The sequence below is a fragment of the Choloepus didactylus genome, chromosome 1 (assembly GCF_015220235.1).
Source record: "Choloepus didactylus isolate mChoDid1 chromosome 1, mChoDid1.pri, whole genome shotgun sequence".
NCBI lineage: Eukaryota > Metazoa > Chordata > Mammalia > Pilosa > Megalonychidae > Choloepus > Choloepus didactylus.
This window is the reverse complement of record NC_051307.1, coordinates 237,717,362-237,739,313: the sequence shown is the minus strand read 5'-3', so window position 1 is coordinate 237,739,313 and position 21,952 is coordinate 237,717,362. Positions and strand designations below refer to the sequence as shown.

The window sequence follows — 21,952 nt, the reverse complement described above, 5'->3', positions numbered from 1 at the left end:
TTTAGAGGTACAGCATCATTGAACAGAAGTAATTACAATAATGGTGGGGAGGTGTGTAAGTCTTTTGCTACTACTTCTAACACCAGTACCATGTTAATATAGGGAAATCAGCTCTATAAAATTATTGCAGAGTGGTATGTGAGCCTTTTTCTCTTGTAATTAATTATTGACGCAATCGTTATACACCTTGGGGGAGACAAACAACACCCATTATTACCTCTTCAAGAAAAATCCCGCAGATTAGCTTGCTTTTTTGATGATAATTTTCATGTCCTCAAAAAGAACATGGCTCTGTCAAGAAACAGTTGTTACATGCTCTTTTGGGTCCCAGATTATTGGTTGGAATAGCTAAAATGCTGCCTGTGCCTGCTAGCCAATGCAGTTGGGAGTGGGGGTGGTGTGGAGTGGTGGACAGGAGTTATCAGTATAAATAAGATTAACCCAGGCATGAGAGTGAATCTGATACCTGATGTAGGTTCAGAACCTTCAAGGGTTTCTGTGATAGTCAAAGGAGTCTGCTGAAAAGAAGAATGAGTTTGTAATCAAGGATAGGGCACGCACCTCAGAGGACCCACTCATGTGGTTTGGGGAGCATTCTCTGCTGCTAGTGCATCTAGACTCCATCTATTATGAGGTTCAGGAAAAAGAAATGAGTTGGGTGCTGTGCCAGTTTGGATCTACTGTGTCCCCCTAAAAGCCATATTCTTTAATGCAATCTTGTGGGGGCAGACTTATTAATCTTTCTGATTAGCGTGTGACCTCTTGATTGAATGTTTCCATGGAGATTTGGCCCCACCCATTCAGGGTAGGTCTTAATTAGTTCTCTGGACTACTTAAGAGAGCTCCAGGCCTAGGCGCTTGCTGATGCTGATGCTTAAGAGACTTGGACATGCAGAAAGAAGGACGTTCGGAGATGCTTAGCTAAGAGATGCTAGCCCAGAGTTTGTTCTGGAGAAGCTAAGAAAGACTAGCTCAGAGATATTTTGGACAACATCATTTTGAAATGCAACTCAGGAGCAAAGGAACAGCAGACACCAACCATGTGCCTCCCCAGCTGACAGAGGTGTTACAGATGCCATCGGCCATTCTTCAGTGAAGGCATCATCTTGTTGATGCCTTAGTTTGGACACTTAGAACTGTAAACTTGTAACTTAATAAATCCCCTTTATAAAAGCCAATCCATTTCTGCTATTTTGCATAATAGTAGCATTCGCAAACCAGAACAGGTGCTTTCTTTCAATAACCTAAAATCCGTTTAACCACCTGTTAGCTAGGTGAGTGTGATGAGCTACCTAACTTCCAGGCATTGGTTCATCATCTGTAAAGTGGGGAGAGGAATTCCCATCTGAAAATAATGTCTCTCCAACAGGGCTGTTGTAGAAGTTGAATGTGACTGTTCATGGAATGTTTATAAACAGTGCCTAGCCCATAGCTGCAGCTCAGTAAACATTAGCATCCTCCTTTGTGAGTTGCACCTTTGCTTGTGCAATTTGTTTACACTTGCTGGATGACTGAACAATCTTCCAGAAAACTCACATCTGCTTCTAGTAAGCTTTCCTATGACCTGGTAGAAAGAGTCTCTAAAGAACAGAGGCTGGGACTTCAAGAGCTTATAGAAAGGTTACACAAACCAGCTTGACCTGTTTGCTAATAAGTGTTTTAAAGTGTCTGGATATGGCAGGATTTGGCCAGAGGTTTAGTTTTGTTATGCTTGTGAAGGTATAGGTGTTTTGAGGGTGTTGTGTCATAAGGGTGTAGGTGTTTATGCTCACCCACCTCAAACTTTTTGACAGTAGTGTCAACTGTCAAATAAGAATTGTGTACACATTGACTTATATCAGTTCTCAACAGCAGTACTGAAACTGGAAATGCTGCCTGAGAGGGAGTTAACCCTAAGGAACTAGGTCTCTGTGGCAGAAGAAGCAGGGGCAGGGTCCTGGGTAGGAGGGAGTGGTTGGTGGGTCAGACGTGACTCCAGAGAGAGCACCACGCTCTGATGGCTGTGGATGGTAGTTGCAACGTGCTGCTGCGGAGGGAAGATGAGAATGATTTGCAGAGGTGTAGAAAGTGGAGCTCTACACAAAAGGGCAACTTTGGGGGGTGGGCGGTGGAGAGCATAGGGGAGTAGTTCAGTCTTACTGGGAAAGCAGTATCAAGTAAGGCTACAGCAGAACCCAGGACCCCACCACAAGAATGCACTTTATTTGGAGAGGAATAGATAGCAAGAGGTAGGCAAGCTCCCTTCCATTTCTCCCCAATAGGGACATTTGATTCTGGGAAGGCATTTGTAGGGCATAAGGTGTAGAACAAAGAGCAGAGACTTATCACTAGAGTTAAGGTTCAGGATGAGGCTTATGTTCATGGAAAATGGTAGATGTTCATTCTTGGCTTCCCAGAATGAATAGATGATGGTGAGTCACTGAATTCCTTAAACCCTTCCTTGGCTATGATCATATCGGTCAATAGGGACTAAGGGGTATTGAAAGAAAAATTTTCTTTGCAATTAAGGATCCCACAGCTTTATTCAGCAATTCATGAATCGATTAGCATCCCATTCGGAAAGAAGAAAGGAGCTCTGTGGCGGGAGTGGAAAGGAGAAGCTTCTATAGAATGAACGTGGAAACAAGTGAGGAATTGTGCTGGTTGATTGATGCTAAGTTTCCATTTTACATAGGAAGGTCTTACAAAATGAGGAGCAAATATATATTGGTTGGTATGGCATGCCAATTCTGATAAGCTATCTCTACTGCACAGAAACTGATTTGTCAATTAGGTGTTGCTTATCTGCAGTTCTGTGGTATGATTTTTATTGTTCCATTTCCTCAGAAAGGCCCCACAGGTCAATTGTTTTTGACCTCTGGAAAATCTTTTGTCAGAAAGGGTCTCCTCCTGGCAAGGCCCAGTGCAGGCAGCCATTTCATTTTGCTTAACGGGGCCGAGGGATAAAGACGTTAGGGGAGGTTTATGGTAATAACCTGCTCCCAACAGCTTTTCTTCCACAGACATGTGTAGCTATATAATTTACTGTGGTGCTAATGTGTGTTTTCTTTCCCTGTTTCACCTCCATTTCTTCTCAGAAAGCAGCCTTTGTACAATTCTGCTAGCTTCAAGGATACTGAAACAATAGAATCAGTTACCTGCCAGTCTTTTCTAGCTGGAGTTTGTTTTCCTAAGGCAAAGTACTTGAAAAGACTATGTGTGATCAAGGAGGTGCTGCCAAGCAGAGAGGAGAGAAAGAGGTCTGCAGAGCATGTGAGCCCTGTGGGCCCATGACTTGCACCCCAATATTGCTATGGGAGTAGGAACAGGTCTCTGCAATATAAAGTGTGGTGGGGGTTGGTCTAGATGCATCCTGCTGCCTTACCCTGTCACCCACAAATAAACCCTGTGCTCGGGTCTACGTTAGCTGCCTCCTAGCATGGATGATAGATGTGGACTGATTCCCTTCTTGGGAGTACCTTCAGGTAAAACACATCACCTCGGAGAGGGTGGCCTGCCTGATGGCACATGCCTCCCCTTTTGCACTGGGTATATGTTAACATACCCTGGAGACAGTCTTGCTGCAGCATGAAGACCTCATGGCACTGGGCTAACCCCCACTGGAATATCCATTCCTGGCAGGGAATGAGCCAAGTCCTCCTACAATGATACAAGCACAAGAGGAGTGCTGTGTGTAGACCAACTCCTTGTGTTGGCCGGTGCATTGAGACCTCCTGGCCATGGGGGACTGTTTCAGTTTCCTAGGCTGCTTAGAAAACGGACCACGAAATGGGTTGGCTTAAACATTGGGAATTTAATAGCATTTTGAGGCTGAGAAAATGCCCCAGTCGAGGCATCACCAAGGCAATGCTTTCTTCCTGAAGCCCAGCTGCTGGTGGTCCTTGGCTCCTCTGTCTCATGACAAGGCACAGGGCAGCATCTGCTGTGCTCTCCCTTCTCTTCTGAGTTTCGCTGCTTTCAGCTTCTTGCTTCCATTTATGAAGGACTCCAGTAACAGGATTAAGACCCAAACTGATGGAGGTGGGTCACACCTTAACTGAAGGTATCTCATCAAAAGTCCAACTTACAATGGGTTCACACCCACAGGAATAGATTAGGTTTAAGAACACATTTCTCTGGGGTACATATAGCTTCAAACCACCACAGGAACCAACGCCTACCAGTCTCTTCTCTATGTGAGTAAATGTTCCATCCACTGCCTGTGTGAGCCAAGCTTTTGTTGGCATCCCTGACACCTGAAAACCCTGGGGTGGGCTGGGACCCTAGGACTGCCGTTCCTGGTGGTGGCCATTGTTGTGCTGTTTGCTACCCTCCCTGTCATGAGACCTCTCCCTGGAGGTGGTAATAGGTATCACTTCTGACCCACAGCTGGGCACAACAAGCAGAATACCCAGATAAAGGAAATCTGGAATAAGCCAAAAAGGATGCTGAGTCTCTTCAATGGACAACTCTGTGTTGTTTAGAACATACTCTTCCAGGTTATCTTTTTCCAGCCTCTTGCTGCCCTTAAACTATTTTACAACTCAATAAATTGTAGGTAACTAATAGCACTCCAAAATAATCCTTATCTATATACATGCAAATAAATTCCACCCATTAGAAGATCAATTGACTTCAGTCCCCACCCATTGTGTCTATCTGTAAATTCATTTTAACATTTCTTTACTCTATATAAATGTGTGCTTCATTGACTTCTACTTTGAACTTGTAACTTCTTAGCAATTCCCTCATTAATAATGGATTAAGTGAAAACTTTACCCCATTCATTTTATATCTATATAAATGGTAAAGCCAGGATTCTACATTTATTTGAAAATTATCCTTTAACAACATGGTGACATGATACAGTTAGCACATCTGGGTGGTGGCCCACAGGGAGCCTGTTGCAAGTACTTGAACCACTTGATTGTCATTTTCTTTTGGTAAACATGTAATTGTCTCCAACAATTAAATGCAGCAGGGACACTAGTCTCCCTTCCCCTGTCTTGCTACCACAGAGCATGGTACAGGGTCAAGAATCTCAGACAGATAATGCCACTTTTATAAACACTGTTGGTAAACCAGACACAAGAAGAAGTCTATTCTTGAATATTCACTGAAGTACCCACTCTCTGTCCTTTTAGGCACTTGGTCTTATACCTTGCAAAGAACTTGACTTTGAGACAGATGCACCATTCTTCTCTTGGCTGTGTCATCTGACCTTCTGGTTGGATCAGGTGACAAGATTTCCCTGTGGAAGGGAGGAGCACCCAGGACCAAACAGTTCATCTTATCCTTGGATGCTACTCCGAAGTATTAGGCTCCTGGCCTTGTCAGATTTTAAATGTTGCTCACCGAGGGCAGAAATCCTGGATCAATCTGTCTATCCAACTGTATGTCTCAGGCAGGACTCATTTCACCTAGAAAACTTCATGCTGCCATTTCTGTGTGACTTAGCAAACCATTGTTGCCAGTCTAGATAGGTATTTGAAGCACTTTCCACAACTCTCCCTGGAGTGTGGATTCCTGGTTAGGGCCCTTCAAATGTTGTCCGTCTGTCTGTAGGGCAGAGAATGTTAATTCTTACACTTCTATCTACATTGTGTTTTGTACTGACATCTGTTAACAGAAGTTTCATAGGATTTTTTTTTATTAGAAGACTTGAAGGTTTACATAAAAATCATGCAGAAAATACAGAGTTTCTGTATACCCTTTGCCGATTATGAACACCTTGAATTATTATGGTATATTTGTGACAATTGATGAAATAATAATAATATAATTGTACTATTACTATAGTGCCTGGTTTACATTAGGGTTCCCTGTTTGTGTTGGATAGTCCTATGTGATTTTTTTTTATTTTTATTTTGTTAACACATATACAACCCAATATTCCCCCTTGTAACCTCATTCAAATATATAACTCAGTGCTGTTAAATATGTTCACAACGTTGCTAGAAGGATTTTTGAACAGGAGAGTGATAAGACCTGATGTATAGTTCAGGACAGTACTTTGCCTCTTTAAGACCCGTCTCAGTCTGCTGGAGATTTTATTAAAATGCAGAATCAACTCAGCAGTCATGCGGTAGGGTCTGATATCCTGCAATTTTTAGTGAAGTTTCCAGTGATGCCAATGCTGTTCGTCCCTGGACCAGGCTTGAACAGCAAGGGTTTAGAACCGGGATCAGCAAAACTTTTTTTCTGTAAGGGGCCAGAGAGTAAACATTTTTGTCTTTGTGGATCATACAGTCTCTGTGGCTACTACTCAATTCTGCTTTGTGGCATGAAAGCAGCCACAGATGATATATAAATGAATGAATGTGGCTGTGTTCCAGGAACACTTTATTTACAGAAATAGGCAGAAGGCCGGATGTGGTCCACAAGCCATAGTTTGCAAGCCTCTGCTTTAAAAACATAATTCAGGCATTAGCGTTTAGGATGGAGAGGAGATGGGAGACAGGGAGCCCAGTTAGGATGAAGGAATTTAGATGAAAGCAAATAAATAGTTGGACTAGGGATGTGGGATGAGAAATCAAAAGCGAAAGTAGAATTGATAGGACTTGACAGGGATAGACAAAATATGTAGGGTTGGAATGAATCTTTTGATGGTTTTTGAGTCCTCGGGTAAAAAAATAAAAGCATGACTTTCCCTGGGCACGTTTTTTGTAGGATAAGTTTTTGATTTGTTGTTTCCAGGATACGACAGCTTTTTCTGACGATGTCGTTCATGATTTATGAAAGCCCATACAGCTTTATGTTCTCATTAATGATACAAAATTGGAAATTTTTCATATGAGGTTTTAGGGGGAAAAAATCTGTCTCATTGATTTCCTCTTTCTACTCTAATTTGAACAGATTTGTTTTCTATATTAATTGCAGTTTTTAGAGTTAAAGAATTGTATGCCAGTTAATAATTTAGTTCCTCTTTCTGCTGGATGATGAGATATATTCAAGACCATTTAACTCTTTACTGTGTATCTGTGGAAGATGTTTGTGAATTACAAGGATGAACTTGCTAGGCATGTCTCCAGTGTCAGGAATTTACTGTCTTTGGGGAGAATATAAGGCAAAATATCTATAAGGTAAATGAAAGAAGGACTAAATAATGCAATGTAATGGTGCCCCAATTGAGTACCATGGAAGAAAACACTAGATACATAACTTAGCATTCAACTCATAATAATATGGACATACTTCCCTATAACCCCAATCATTATCAAACCTAAGAAAATGAACAATTTCATAAAAACATTTAGTTTCCAATTTATAGTCATATTTCCCTAGTAGTCCCTGTAAAGTCTTTTATAGTTTTTTGTCTCTCTGTTTGTTTGTTTTTAGTAATCATCAGATCAAATTACATACATTATATTTGGTAGTAATGTCTCTTTAGTCCAGAATAATCCCTGGACCATCAGCATCACCTGCGTACTTGTGAAAAATAAAAAATTCTTGGACCCTATTCCAGATCCACAGAATCAAAATTCCTGGGATGGGGTCTGGCATCAGGTAATTCTGATGCACACTAACATTTGAAAAACTGCTTAGCCCTGGGACTTGGTTGCATAATAGAATCACTGGGGGAGATTTTAAGAGGACCCAGTAACCAGTGGACCAGTGAAGTTAGACTTTCTGGGAATGAAATTCAGAAAGTGTTCCAGGTGATTCCTCTGTGTAGCCAAGACTAAGAATCCCCACTTCAGTGTCCTTTAAACCTAGAACTCTCCTCTTCTCCTTTTAGTTAAGGACATTGACTTTGGAAAGTCCAGGCCTTTTTTCTTGTAGAAGGGCCCACAATCTGGATTTGTTTTGGTGGTGTGCCTAATTTTTGCGCCTTTATTAGATCTCCATTTTCAAAGCAATGAAAGGGATAGATCACGCTGATATTCTAAAAAGTCTTGCGAAAATAGTTTTGGGCTTGAATATTCCTTACAAGTAAAATAGAGCATATTGCAACTCTCTCCTCAGGGTTTTGTTATTTTTATTTGTTTGTTTGTTTTTCAGCATAGTGCCTCTCATCTCTGCCACCTATTTGTTCTATCTTGCTAGCCCAGATTATTACCACTGTAGCTTTCAATTTTACGTTTCATTTCTAAGTTGCTTTTCTGTGGAACATCTCTTCAGATTTTTGCTCTTCTCTCTGTGGGTTTTATCAGCTATCTGCTGGTAGCTCAGATTCATTCATTTCACATACCTCATTCTTCTATTTCAAGCTGTGTTTTATTAAACAATTTGCTTTCCATATCTCCTCTGACCCATCTATGTTTGGAGTTGAGTCTTTGTTCTCTCAGATTTTTTTTTCTCCAGTCACTCAGTACATATTTCCTGAGATGCCAGCTCTGAAGACTGTTTCTGTGCATCTGTCCTGACAGTTATACCGGGTTTCTTTCTGTTTAGATGTGTAGTACAAAGTCTGTTTACAGTTAACATCTTCCTACATTCTCACAGAAATCTCCAAGTCTTTGCAGATGGTCTCCCCTCCCCCCCCTTTTTTTTTTGAAACCCAGGATGCTACAATTCCTGAGAGTCATCAAATGCATGTCACTTGCATAAGAAAAGAAATCAAAGCATGTGTTTGAGAAGTTTTCTTCCCCTAAAATAAAGGTATCTAATTGTAGTGCAAAAAGAAAAGAGGATCTTCTTTTTGCACTACTAAAGACAAACTGAGGCAGTTAAAAAAATTTGTTATAGTTTATTTGGGCAACAAATGATTTGCAAATTGGGTAATACCAAACCTAAAGTTGTAAGGAGTTCTGCAAAGGGAGGGGAAAGGGGAAGCTTATGTAGGAAGGATGTGGAAGAAAAGAAGAAATGTTTTAATTGGTTGGTGCTAAGTTTTCATTTTACATAGGGAGGAAATTACAGAGTGGGACACAGATACACAGTGACTGATTTGATATGTCTGTTCTGATACGCTGTCTCTACTGGACAGAAACTGGTATGTCACCAGAATCTGCAGTTCTGTAGTAGGGTGTAGTCTGTTGTTTCATTTTCTTGGGAAGTTCCTTCAGGTTAATTGTTTTTGTCTTCTGAAAATCTGTTCTTAGAAAGGGGTCCCTCCTAGTAACACCCAGTGCATGGGGCCATTTTATTTTACTTAACACTAAGGAAAAAAAAAAGAAAAAAGGAAGAAAAGAAGTTGGCTTTCTATTTCTTCATAATAATATGTAGTATTGAAGGATAATTTTCACACATCAAAAAACCAAAGTCATGACTATCATTCATATATAACATGAACACTTATTAGATTCTATTTAACTCATTTTCAGTGAGGGAACAACACAGATGTTCTAACAGGTCCAAAAGAGAAGTTAAAGAAACCTACATTTATATGGACTAGTCTCAAGGAAATGAAATGATTTGTCCAAGATTAACCTGCCAGGAAACGTGGATCCAACCCAAGTCCCCTGGCTCCAGATTCTGCAGTGTACAAAGCACCTGAACCTTAAAAACACACACACACACACACACACACACACACACACACACACACACACACACACACACACAAAACAGAGCTACCAAATTTGAAATTTGGAAAGTAAATGTCATTGGGGTAAACTACAGTTTTAAAATGATAGAAATGTTACATGAAACTAATCTGTGATAGAATTAAGAATAGTGCATACTGACTGTTTTAGTTTCCTTGGCTGCTAAATCAAGTCATGCAATGGATTGGCTTCCACAATGGGAATTTATTGGCCCACGGTTTTGAGGCTAGGAGAAGTCCAAATCAAGGCCTCATCCAGCCAGTGCTTTCTTCCCGAAGACTGGCATTCTAGGGTTGGCTGCCAGTGAGTCTTGCTCCTGGACTCCTCTCCACATGGCAATGCACATGACAGCCTCTCCTGGTCTGTCCCTTTTCTTCTGGGTTCAGTAGACTTTCAACTTGGGGCTGCTCCCCCTGTGGCTTTCTCTGTCTGTCTGAATTTCATTCTGCTTATCATGATAACAGGACTGAGGCCCATCCTGACTGAACTGGACCACACCGAAACTGAAGTAACCTCATCAAAAGAACATAATTACAAGGGTTCACACCCATGTGAATAAATTAAGTTTAAGAGCAGGTTTTGGGGGATCAATAGCTCCAAACCACCACACTTAGTGAGGGGAGGTAGAACCTGGAAGGAGCCACTAACGGGCCTTCTCAGTGCTGGAAATAATGTTCTGTATCTAGATCTGAGTGCTGGTACATGAAAATTCATTGAGTAGGAAACTTGTGATTTGTGCATTTTTTGTGTTTATATTACACTTGAGTAAAAGATTACTCAAACCAAAAAAAAACAAAACCCCACAAAATCTACATGGAGTAAAGGAAGGTTGAAATAAATGTGCATATGAATGTAAAACTGTCTTTTTCAAAGGGAAAAGGGATGGAGTCCATTGAACTCCCACCACACAGAATTTATTTGCATGTCTATAGACAAGATTTGTTTTGCGTTTCCATCAGTTATTTTACAATTTAAGAAGTCATAAAATAGCTCAAGGGCAATAAAAGCTAGCATCAGAGAATGGAGAAGGTTGTGCTGTAAATATTGCATAGTTTTCCACTGTGGGCACCCAGCACACTATTTTGCCATTTCCAAAGTTCCTTTCATTAATAGCATTTGTAAGAGATTTTAGGGCTTACAAAGTACTTTAAATTATATGACTGTCACCCCAACCTTGTCATATTGGTTTACCTCGGGGAAGTAAGGATGAAAGCGAGCACAATGCAGATGCTCAAAACTTTGCAGCTACCCTTATTCTTATTGCTATTAGTGAGTGTTGGGTCGTGGTTAAGAGCTAGGATTCTGGAATCATGTCAGATTGTGCCTCACTTTCCTCATCTCTACAATTGGTACAAGAGCATTATCAATCTGATAGTGTCATTAGGAGGATTAAATGAGATCATTTGAGTAAAGTACTAAGAGCAGTGACCTGCTCAGTCAGTGTGGCCCATAGTTGTTACCACTGCTTGGTGTTCTGCTGTGAAAGACCAGGTCGAGAAAGGACACCCGGATGCTCTGATTCCAAATCCTGTGTCCATCCTCTGCCAAAGGTTGACATGTATTTGCCAAATTTCAGGTTTGAGAGTTCTATTCTTTTTTTTTTTTTTTCTTTCTTTCTTTCTTTTAAGGTTCAGGTGGTTTGTAGAGAGCACAATTCATGTTTGAATATGGGTGAGTTCAGAGGGGTACTTGAGAAGATATTTCTTCAGAGGAGTACTTGTTTAACTCTATTCAGCCATATCTCATCTATGCTAATGCCCCTTCTTCAACACTTGATGTCTACTCAAATGGAACTTGAAAATAAATACTTCTGAGCTCTCAGGTGGAAGTTTTGGGGGTTTTAGGAAGACTGGTGAGAGCATAATCAAATGCCATTCTCAGAAGATCTTGGTTTTGAGTCATAGTAACACACGCTCCCATTTGGTGAGCGCTTATTGGCTGCCTCATTTGCCTAATCTTCATGACAATTCTGTGAAGTGGATGTTTAGTCCAGGGAACAGATGGTAACATATGGCCCAACGAGGTTTACTGAGCACAGCTTAGGTTTGAATTCTGGTTTGTCTGACTTCAAAATGTGACTCCCAGCTCTGCTGCTTCCTGCTCATAGGGTGCGTTCTGGTTTGTTAAAGCTGCCGAAAATGCAGTATACCAGAAATGGATTGCCTTTTACAATGGGGGTTTATTACTTCAAAAATTAAAAGTTCTAAGGCCATGAAAATGTCCCAATTAAGGCATCAAGAGGTGGATACTGTCTCTGAGGAAAAGGCCGATAGCATCCAAAACACTTCTGTCAGCTGGGAAGGCACATGGCTGGCATCTGCTGATCCTTTGCTCCCAGGTTGCGTTGCTTCCAGCTTCTGATTCCAGTAGCTTTCTCCTTAAGCATCTGTGGGTTCTCACTTAGCTTCTCTGGGGCAAACTCTGGGCTTCATATCTTAGCTTAGAATCTCCAAATGTCTGGGTCTGTGTCAGCTCTGAGCCCTCCTCAAAATGTCTTTGCCTTTTATCCTCTCATAGAGAGTGCCAGTAAACTAAATAAGACCTACCTTAAATGGGTGGGGTCACGTCACCATGGAAATAATGTAATCAAATGTCCCACCCACAGTTGGATGGGTCACATTTCCATGGAAACAACCTAAAAAAATCAAAAGATCCCACCCACAATAAGTCTGCACCCACAAGATTGGATTAAAATAACATGGCCTTTGTGGAGTACATAATAGATTCAAAGGAGCACAGGTGCTATGGCATAGTAGATTCCAGATAAAATAACAGTGTAGTGAGTAGAGACTAAAGAGTAAGAAGAGCCTCCAGTAACTGAACCCATGTCATAGAGTAAGGCTTGATTGCAGATATAAGGTGAAGGTGATGGAATCAGAGCTGTAGTGAAAGAGCAGGATTTGATGCAAAGATATGTAAGAGTTGACCTACAGCTTCTTAAGGATTTAAATACCCCTGGACCAAGAAAGAGGAGGGCCTGGCATGGGGAGGGGCTGTGAGGGGAGTCCAGAAAGCTTTAGCAGAGTTGGCCGGCTAGCTGGAGAACTCCAGGGAACCAGTCCCAGGTTGCAGAGAGTGAGGTGGGCAATAGCCTGAGTCCTCACCACACCAGGCCATAAGTACGGAGGTCAGAAATGTTACCATTGTGGTGGAAGGAAAGGCCACTATTGTCTAGGCTCATAGAGCTCTGTTGCCTGTTTAATTACAGTTTGGGAGCAGGGAAACAAATGTAAGATTTTCATTTTCCAGGAGAGCGTGATATCATGCATATACAACAGCAGAAGACATCTTCTGTCATCAGAGCTGTGGCTCAAACCTGGTGTGTTTGATCCCAGAGCCTGTATTCTTCTCCCTGAAACATTCTAGCCATCCATTCTTATCTCGGGCTTTCTTTTCTTTTCCATGCTTCATGTTTTAGCATTTGATAACTATTTGTTCTCTGATCTGCCTATCCATCCTTTAAATCAAAATAACATTTAGTGAGGGTCTACTGTGTGTAAGACACTGAGCCTATAATGGTGCATACAAGTAGATGGGGTCCCAGCCCTTACTTATTTTCTGTTGGAAGGAAAGAGAGGGAAAAACAAGTAAATAAGTGGGTGAAAGAATCACGAATTGTAGTTAGTGTCATGAAGGAGAGAAGCAAGCAGTTGAGGCAGGCCTGGAGAGTAGGCAGGCAAGGCTTCTTTAAAGAGGTTACAGCTGAAATAAGACTTAAAAGATGAGAAGTGATGTCCACAGAAAGCTAGAAAAGGGTCTCCTGGGCCAAAAGAATAGTAAGTGCTCAGGCCCTGAGGCAGGGACTAGCTTGGCAAGTTTGAGGAGCAAAAAGGTGGCTAGTGTGGTTTGGGAGCTGGGGTGAGGCAGGAAACGGGGGCCAGATCTTGTAGGGCACGGAGAGACATTTGAATTTTAACTTAGATGAATAGCTGGCATCTATCATAAACGCATACACTAATGTGAACTTGGATTTTTAAGCACCTACCCTGAACCATGCACACAACCAGGTACTTCTCTCATATCACATCATTTTATCCTCACCTTAGGCTTGCAAGGAAAGTCATCATTTCCTCCTCACATGGTTGTGAAGATGAGCAGACTAAACAGATAAGTGCCTGGTGCAGGTACAAGCTCAATCCTTGGTAGTTACGAACAGTGCTGGCCTCAACAGCTGCACACAGAGGAGGGCAAGGGACAGCAAGGCTCCCCAGGGAAAGGGGGTTGGGAAAGGCTATGAAGAGGAGGTTCAGGGGAAACTTAAAAGAACAGTGGGTGTTCCTCAGGCAGACAAGGAGATTGATAAAAATTCAATTTTCATTAGGCCTAATGCATTGGAGTTCTTGTTATGAAAAAATAAGTGTGAAGGACAAACGTGCTTATGGTTTCCATGGAAAGAGGCTCCACACTATAACATGGCATCTAATTTTTGCATCGTGCTAGATAGATGTGTTAAGTTACCACTTATCAGTCACATTTTTACATGCTATTTTTGTAAAAATGGGAATTGTATAGTAAACGTAGGCTTTATTTACTTTATAGAAAACAAAGTTCAAAGTCTTTCCATGTTCAAGAATGTAGTATTAACTTACATATATAAATATATATATGAATATATAATAATTTATACATATATACTATGTAATGTATTATCTGTCTATCTATCTATCTATCTATCTAAAAGCATTTGTCAACTTGCCCTCTAGTGACAATATTTAGTATTTCACTCAGGTTCTGAAAACCAGCTGCCTGCTGGCTCCTCTAACCATGTAATTTTCTTTCTATAAGTCAGAAGTCCACTGTGCAGATAATGCTCTGTCAAAGGAGTAGAGAATGCTGACCTCTGGGAAGTGTCTTGTTTTTGGGGTTGGTGAGGTCACTTCTAGACTTCTGAGATGAGAAGAGTCTTCACTGGGGATTGTGGGGAGGTAACAGCCCCGGACCCTAACTCTCAGGTTATAATCTCCTCATCTCTGAAACGGGTTTACCAGGATATTATGCATTTACTTGTCTATTACCCACACAAGAACGTAAGCTTTCTGAGGGCAGGGATTTTGCTTGGTTCACCACTGCTGCCCAGCGCACAGACCATTACCTGGCACATAGCAACACTCAACAAATATGATGAAGGAATGAATGAGCAATAATGATTGTGAAGATTGAAAGCCATCGGATTTGAAAATCCCTAGTGGGTGCTTGACCGCATGATGGTGTCCTTCCTTCTGTGGCTGTTCTTTCTTGCTTTTTACGCTGTCTCTGTTAGCCTTATTTCTCTGGGCTGTGTTCCTTGCTGTGTTTTCTTTGGCCGTTTTGAGCAAAAGTTGGGAAGAGTCTCAAAGATTCATAGAGAGGGAAGAGTCAAGGAGGAAGCGGTTTTCAGGTCTGGAAGACAAGGAGACTATTAGCACAACCTTCTGGTTGATGATATTTCATGGTTACCCCTTTTCCATACACCATCCCTTTATTACCCTCCATTATGTGCTGTGGGGGCTGCATAATGCACACAGGTAGAATCCTGGAACTCAAATTGGGTCTGCCTCCTGACTTTCTACTGCTCAGGGTGCCTTAATTAAGCAGCACACTGGTTTTTTAGGAAAGATGTTAACAGATTTTTTTTTTTTTTCAGTCATAGCATTAATTGCTTTGTGCTTCCACCACAGGGTTTATTATTTACTTCTGCTTTGAAAGGATCTAAGAGGCCATAGAGATGAAAGAAGTATCAGCCTTTCCCCTGATGGCAAATGAACATGCTCACCGCTTAGAGTTGATAAAGCATCGTCATCTTTAAGAGCCTTTCAGTACTTTCCATTCTACTGGATAAGGTGAGTGAGGAAAGGAAGGGGTGCGTTTGCAGTACATTTGTAGTACATTTTGTCATGTCTTAAGAATCTAAATCCTTCTCTCCTGGAGAGAAGAGAGCATGGCTTTTAAATTCCTACCCAGGATCTGAAACTCTTCAGAGTTCTATCAAATAGGAGGTAATGCTGAAAAGATACCCTTGGAGAGGTAGGGGTGAAGAATGGATATTGATTTATCCTTCTGATCCATGACATCTTCTAGCTCAGAAACAAATAATGCTTCCCACTGGGTTGAAAATGAATTTCAAACTCCTTAACCTTGCGTGTAAGGACATCTGTGCCAAGCACCGATTTATCTTTTCGACTTCATCTTCTCGTATTCCTTCCACGAGGTCCCACTCCAGTTTTTTTTCCCCACTGGCTTCCAGCTATGCCTTATGCTTTTAAAATTTATTTACAGTGTTTAGTCAGGAAGGATAGAGTTTTGGTTGATGGAGAAGAAAACTGAAAAGTACAAAACAGAAAATGGCATTTCCAGTTCTACTGGTAGGAATTAATCTTTGTTGGTAGTTTGTCCTATTGCTTCTGGATGTTTAAAATAAATAAGTCAATGTATCATTTCTATGTTCATAACTTTTTAAAAATTATTAAAGTGATAGGGGAAAAACATACTCTAAAAAGAGAGGATATTACAGATAGAACTAAGTTTCTTTTAATTACCCTTGCCAATCCTGATTCCCTCTCACCCTCCCCAGAATTAACCCTATTTTGGTTTTGTTACAGATAGTTCCAGTTTGCTTTAGACTTAATAACATATAGTATTATTCTATGTTTGTTTTAGTTCACACATACAGTGTCATACTGTGTGCATCATTCCATAATGTGCTTTTTTCACTCAACAGTGCTTTTGGATACCTAGTTGTGTCGTTCCAAGTAGTTCTAATTCATTGTAAGTTCCATTTATTGGTTCACCTACTGGTAGGTATTAGAGCTGTTTCCACAGTTTTGCAAAACTGCAGAGAAATGCTGAGAAAGTTGACGTGATTTTTCATGCACCCTTGCAAGTAGTTTGTTAGTGTGCCCAGAAATGGCTCTGCAAGGTCTTAGAGCCTATATATTTTCAATGTTCATGGACACTGCTAAATGTCTCCCTCGGTTTATCAGTTCAGTCTCCCATTTAGAGTAGGTGGTAAGAGAGATCTCTCTCAGACCATTCCTTCTCTCTTCTGTCAAATTTTCCAAGCCTATGGTTCCCTTTTTTCTCTCCTATGGAAACTCATTCTGTTTCCCAAGATTCTACTGAAGTAACATACATTGTATATTCCTCTCATTTGGCATTAACTCCAGATTTTGACTATTTTTATTTTCCTTGTTCATGTCTCTTCCCAAGTGAGCAAATGGACTCAGCAGGTACCCAGCCCACACACTCCTTTGTATTTCTGTAGTGCTTAGCCTTGTTTCTGGCCCATGGTGCATGCCAGTGTAGCTAAGTTTGGTCTTGCTTGAAGTTTAGGTTCTAGTGTCAGTTTGAAAGGTGAAAATCCAGGACAGTCAAAATTCCCTTTAATTTTTTTTAATTGCTTGTAATATGCTGTCTCTAAATATCATACTTAAGTCAGTTTTTTCCTGCAGCCTTGGACCTAATTGATACTTCTCTGATGGATCCACAGCTAAAGTCGATGGGCTTTGATGTGTGCTAAATATATGCTGTATCTTTTAAATGCCTTTCACTTAGCATGGTGAGATACATGTATTCCTATTTAGAGGGGCATGTACGAAACTTAACTGACAGTGGATACAGCAAACACTCTCACTTCCTCTTGATATGGAAACATTTATACTCATTGACTGGATCAGAAAGAAAGACCTCCACTACTGAAAGTGCTCCCCCTTCATCTCTTTTCCTTCCGCTTCTCCCTATCCCCCTGAACCTCCCTCCCTCGCTAGTTGATGTGCTGTATGATGTGACCTCATGGAACATGTTAAACAATACTTGGAGGAGGCAGGTGGTCAGCAGAGCAACAGGGGCCCATACGGTGCAGGATTACTTCGCCCTACCCACACTCTCTTTGTTCCATGGAGAGGGAAGGACGAGAGTGAACACAGCAAACATGGCAACAGGTTGGCTTTTCTCTAATCAAACCTCCTCACAATTTTTTTGGGATTTGACCAAAATGATTAGGTCCGCAAATACCTTTCCAAAGGTAATTTTCACCCTGTTGTTGTGGGGACCATTTTGGTTAACAGCTCCAGGATACAACCTCGGTGGGGAGGTAGTAATGGTGGAAAGAGTCACTCTAATGTGCACGGGTGTATTACTCTGTGCTCCAGGCACTCATAGCCCTACTCTGTTCTCTTGGTGTAAGAGAGATTGCTTATGACATTCTCCGTGGCGATATTTTTCTAGGTGTGTCTCAGTCCCACATATCCTCTTACGGTGTTTCATGGTAAATTGTGTGGTGGTTTTGGAGCTGTTATGTACCCCAGAAAAAACATGTTTTTAAACTCAATCCACTGCTAGGGATGTGAACCCATTCTGAGAGGAAACTTTGAATGAGGTTACTTCATTTAATATGTGGTCCAGGATGGATTTTAATCCTATTACTGGAGTCCTATACAAGCAGAGTGAAACCCAGATGGGGAGAGAGAAAGCCACAGAAGGAGCAACCAGAAGCTAAAATCAATAGAACCCACAAGAGGAGAGGTCAGAAGAGGTTGCCATGTTCCTCACCATGTGTCAAGCCAAGGGCCAGGGGTTACCAGCAGCCAGCCCCAGGGTGCCACAGTCTTCAGGAAGAAGCATCACCTTGATGATGCCTTGATTTGGACTTTCTCACTGCCTCAAAACCGTGAGCTAATAAATTCCCATTGTTTAAGCCAGTCCATTGATGGTATTTGCCTGAGCAGCCCAGAGAAACTTAAATAACAGGTCAGCAAAAGAATAGTGTAAAATATCAAAGATTGAGTGTGAGCAATGGAGACAGAGGAATGGGTACTAGAGGTAGGCAAATGCCCTGGCTCCTCTCTCTGTCCTACAGGCCTGCTCACCCTCCAAGGTGTCATCCAGAATTACTGTCCATTGTCTACGTTCTCTTGCTCCAAGAACGAAAACTAATGGTTTAATCTCCAGTTTTGTGTTAATTTGTGACCTCTCCCAGATTTTGGCATTATGAATACAAAACCTCACTCTCACATCCACTTCCTCGCACAGCATCCAAAGATTTGTTCAAAAATGGGCATTACCATCAGCCCATGGAACCCACGCAGTAACCTGGGAAACATCTTTGACCCTTTCTGCTTCTCCCCCCTCATCCTGTGATCCCTTCCTAAGTGCCAAACACCCTCCCCACCTTTCCAAATCCAAGGTCTTTCTCCATTTCTTCTCCAATGCTTGACTTAAGGATCTCATTGTTTCTTGCCAATATTATTGCGATCACTTCTAGATGCTTCCTTTCTTCCTCAGGAAAAAGGAGAATGGGTACGAAAATCACCAAAATTAAGAATGGTATCTGGCATATACGTCGAGCCCTACAGAAATTAAAAGGATGATAAGCAAATTTTATGAAAAATTTGATGTTAACAAATTAGACAACTAGACAAAATAAACAAATGCTAGCAATAAATAATCAAAAATGTCTCAAGAAAAAAAAAAATCCGAATAGACTTAAGTAAAGAAATTGGCTCCTGTGGCTCCCTTCCTGGTGGGCAGATCGTGACTGTGACCTTCTAAATGCATCTGATCATCCAGGTTTCAGGATGATGACTTGCCTAGAACCCTCAGTTCTCTGATGGGTCCTGGAAAAGTCACTGCTTTTTAGTGTATCCAGATTTTTCCTGTGGCAAAGAGGGGAGTAATGGCTTCCAAGTACTTACATGCCAGAGCCAAAACCAGAAGCCGACATATATCATTTACTCCTCCTTACCCAGTAAGGTAAATAGTAGTATTTTTGTATTTTACAACCAAGAAACTGAAGCGCAGAGATTGTTAGGGTACTGGGTTGAATAGTACCCACCCCCCAATTAATGTCTACCCCCAAGCTGTGCATATCATCCTATATGGAAGTAGGGTCTTTGCAAATGTAATTAAATTAAGGTAAAGTCATACTGGATTAGGGTAGGTCCCAATCCAATGACTGATTTCCTAATAAGAAGAGGTAAATTTGGGCAGAGAGACATAGAGACACAGGGAGAAGGCAATGTGAAAGCAGAGGAAAAAGCTGGAGTGATGATATTGTACACCAAGGAATGCCAAGAATCGCTAGAAGCCTCCGCAAGCTGGGGAGAGGCATGGGCAGGTTCCTTCTTGAAGCTCAGAGGGAGTGCTTCGCTGCTGATACTTCAGTTTTAGACTTCACACCTCTAGAACTGTGAGAGAATAAGTTTCTGTTGTTTTAAGCCATCCATTCTGTAGTATCTTGTTTTGGCAGCCTTAGGAAACTACGATAGTTGATTTGTCCACAGTGACAGAGCTAGTCAGTGGCAGAACCAGGTTTTAAATTAATCAAACACATTTTCTTTAACTAAGTCAACTTAATACATGCCCTTCTTTCTATATAATAGATTTCACCCTATGAATTCCTCTCTTGATCATTAGTGCCTATTGAATACCTAATATTTTCAAGGTTAGCACTAAATATAATGTTTATGAAGCACTTAGTGCAGAACCTAACACAGAGTGAGTTCTCAGTAAGCAGTAGGAATGGTTTCTGTTTGTATCATTTATTCTTCACCATGACTCCAGGAAAAAGTTTCCCTCATTCCATTTTACAGAAGAAGGAGGTGCCTCCTCAGACTCTGACATAACTGGTCCAAGATGCAGTGTACACATTGTAATTTTTTAATGCTTTTCAGGAAACTAAGATGTGAAGCTCAGATTGAGAAACACAACTTTAAAGGGCATACTGATCAGTTCCATGCCACTAGTGCCATGAGGAAGGAAGGATCCAGTATTTCCAGAGCTTTGTGTCTTCCACAAAAGAAGTGGGAAATTTGAGTTACAGTATGAAATTTCCTAATTCAGTGTTGTCTTGAATATCTTTTAAACATGCATATGCTTCTGTGGCCTTAATATTTAACTTATACTTTGTAATCAGCATTGTGCCGGTTTGAATGTATTATGTCCCCTCAAACACCATTATCTTTATGTACCCTTGTGTGGGCAGACATATCAGTGTTGATTAGATTGTAATTCTTTGAGTGTTTCCACAGAGATGTGCCCCACCCAACTATGGGTGATGACTCTGATTGGATAGTTTCCATAAAGGTGTGGCCCTGCCCATTCAGGGTGGGCCTGAATTAAAGAGCAACAGAGAGTGACAGTTTGGAGAGAAGCTGAAGCCTAAGAGAGGAATGTCTTGGGAGAAAGCCATTTTAAAACCAGCACTCTGGAGTTGATGCTAGCCACGTGCCTTCCTAGCTAACAGAGGTTTTCCGGACACCATTGGCCATCCTCCAGTGAAGGTACCCGACTGCTGATGTTGTTTCCTTGTATACTTTATGGCCTTAAGACTGTAACTGTGTAACCAAATAAACCCCCTTTATAAAACCAATCCATTTCTAGTATTTCGCTTAACAGCAGCATTAGCAAACTAGAACAGATTTTGGTACCAGAGAAGTGGGGTCTAACACTGCTGCACTTGCAAATACCAAACATGTTGGAACGGCTTTTTAAATGGATAAGGGGAATATTCTGGAAGAATTGTGAGGAGCTTGATAGAAAAGGCCTAAATTGCTTTGAAGAGACTGTTAGTAGAAATATGGATTCTGAAGGTACTTCTGATGAGGCCTTGAGCAGAAATGTTGAATGTCTCTTTGCAAACTGGAAGACTGGCGATCCTTGTTTTAAAGTGGCAGAGAATTTGGCAAAATTGAGTCCTGGTGTTGGATGGAAGGCGGAATTTGAAAGCGACAACCTGGAATATTTAGCTGATGAGATCTCCAAGAAAAATATAGAAGAACTAGCCTGGCATCTACTTACAGCTTATAGTAAAATGCAGCAGGACAGAGATAAACTTAGAACTGAACTCTTGGGTACAAAGAAACCAGAAACTGATAATTTCAAGAGTTCTGGGCTTCCAAAAAGTGAGACCCCAGAAGCTACTGCCCAACATGAGGATTTAACCAAACATGGAACCCAGGCCTCGTTTCAGTACAAGATAGGATTGGAGATGGAACTATCCAGAAAGGATTTGTGGAAAGTCCTATTGTCTGATGGCTTGTACCCCTGTGTGCTTCATGCAAAGCCAACAGAATTTTTGCAAGTTCTTTATAGATGGAGCCACTGCCACTCTGGACTGGATGAGACAGACAAGGAACAAATTGAAGAAAAGGTTTCTTCAAAGACAGAGCCATGGAAGTTGAGATCAGTTGTCAAGAGGTCTCAGGCTGGGAGAGCGGAGCAGCCCACACACATGGAAAGGGGGAGTTTGTCCCGAAGGTCAAGGGTGGGCCTTCTACCTTGATGTAAGGTGTTGCCACCTCTGACCTCAAAGTGGGTGGAACACATTCCCGGGGACTGGGGAGATCCTGGCTGCCACCCCACTGTTCTGAAGGGGTTGAGTGTGTACCCCAGAGATGGAAGAGAATCTGGGTGCTGCCCCAATGTTTGAGGAGGGTGGGGCTGAGAAGGTGGTCTCACCAATGCATGGATATGTTGGAGCACTTACCCCAGCATCTGGAGAGGAAAGGGCT

The 21,952-nt window shown here is 41.5% G+C and overlaps 1 long non-coding RNA gene across 1 annotated transcript in view; it reads left to right on the top strand.

Moving 5' to 3' along the window:
* Positions 1-21,952, top strand: part of LOC119507639 — a 495,363-nt gene that overhangs the window by 292,251 nt on the left and 181,160 nt on the right. The window contains exon 2 of the long non-coding RNA XR_005211337.1: positions 15,125-15,286. This is a non-coding gene — a long non-coding RNA (uncharacterized LOC119507639). The remainder of the gene's footprint in view (positions 1-15,124; positions 15,287-21,952) is intronic.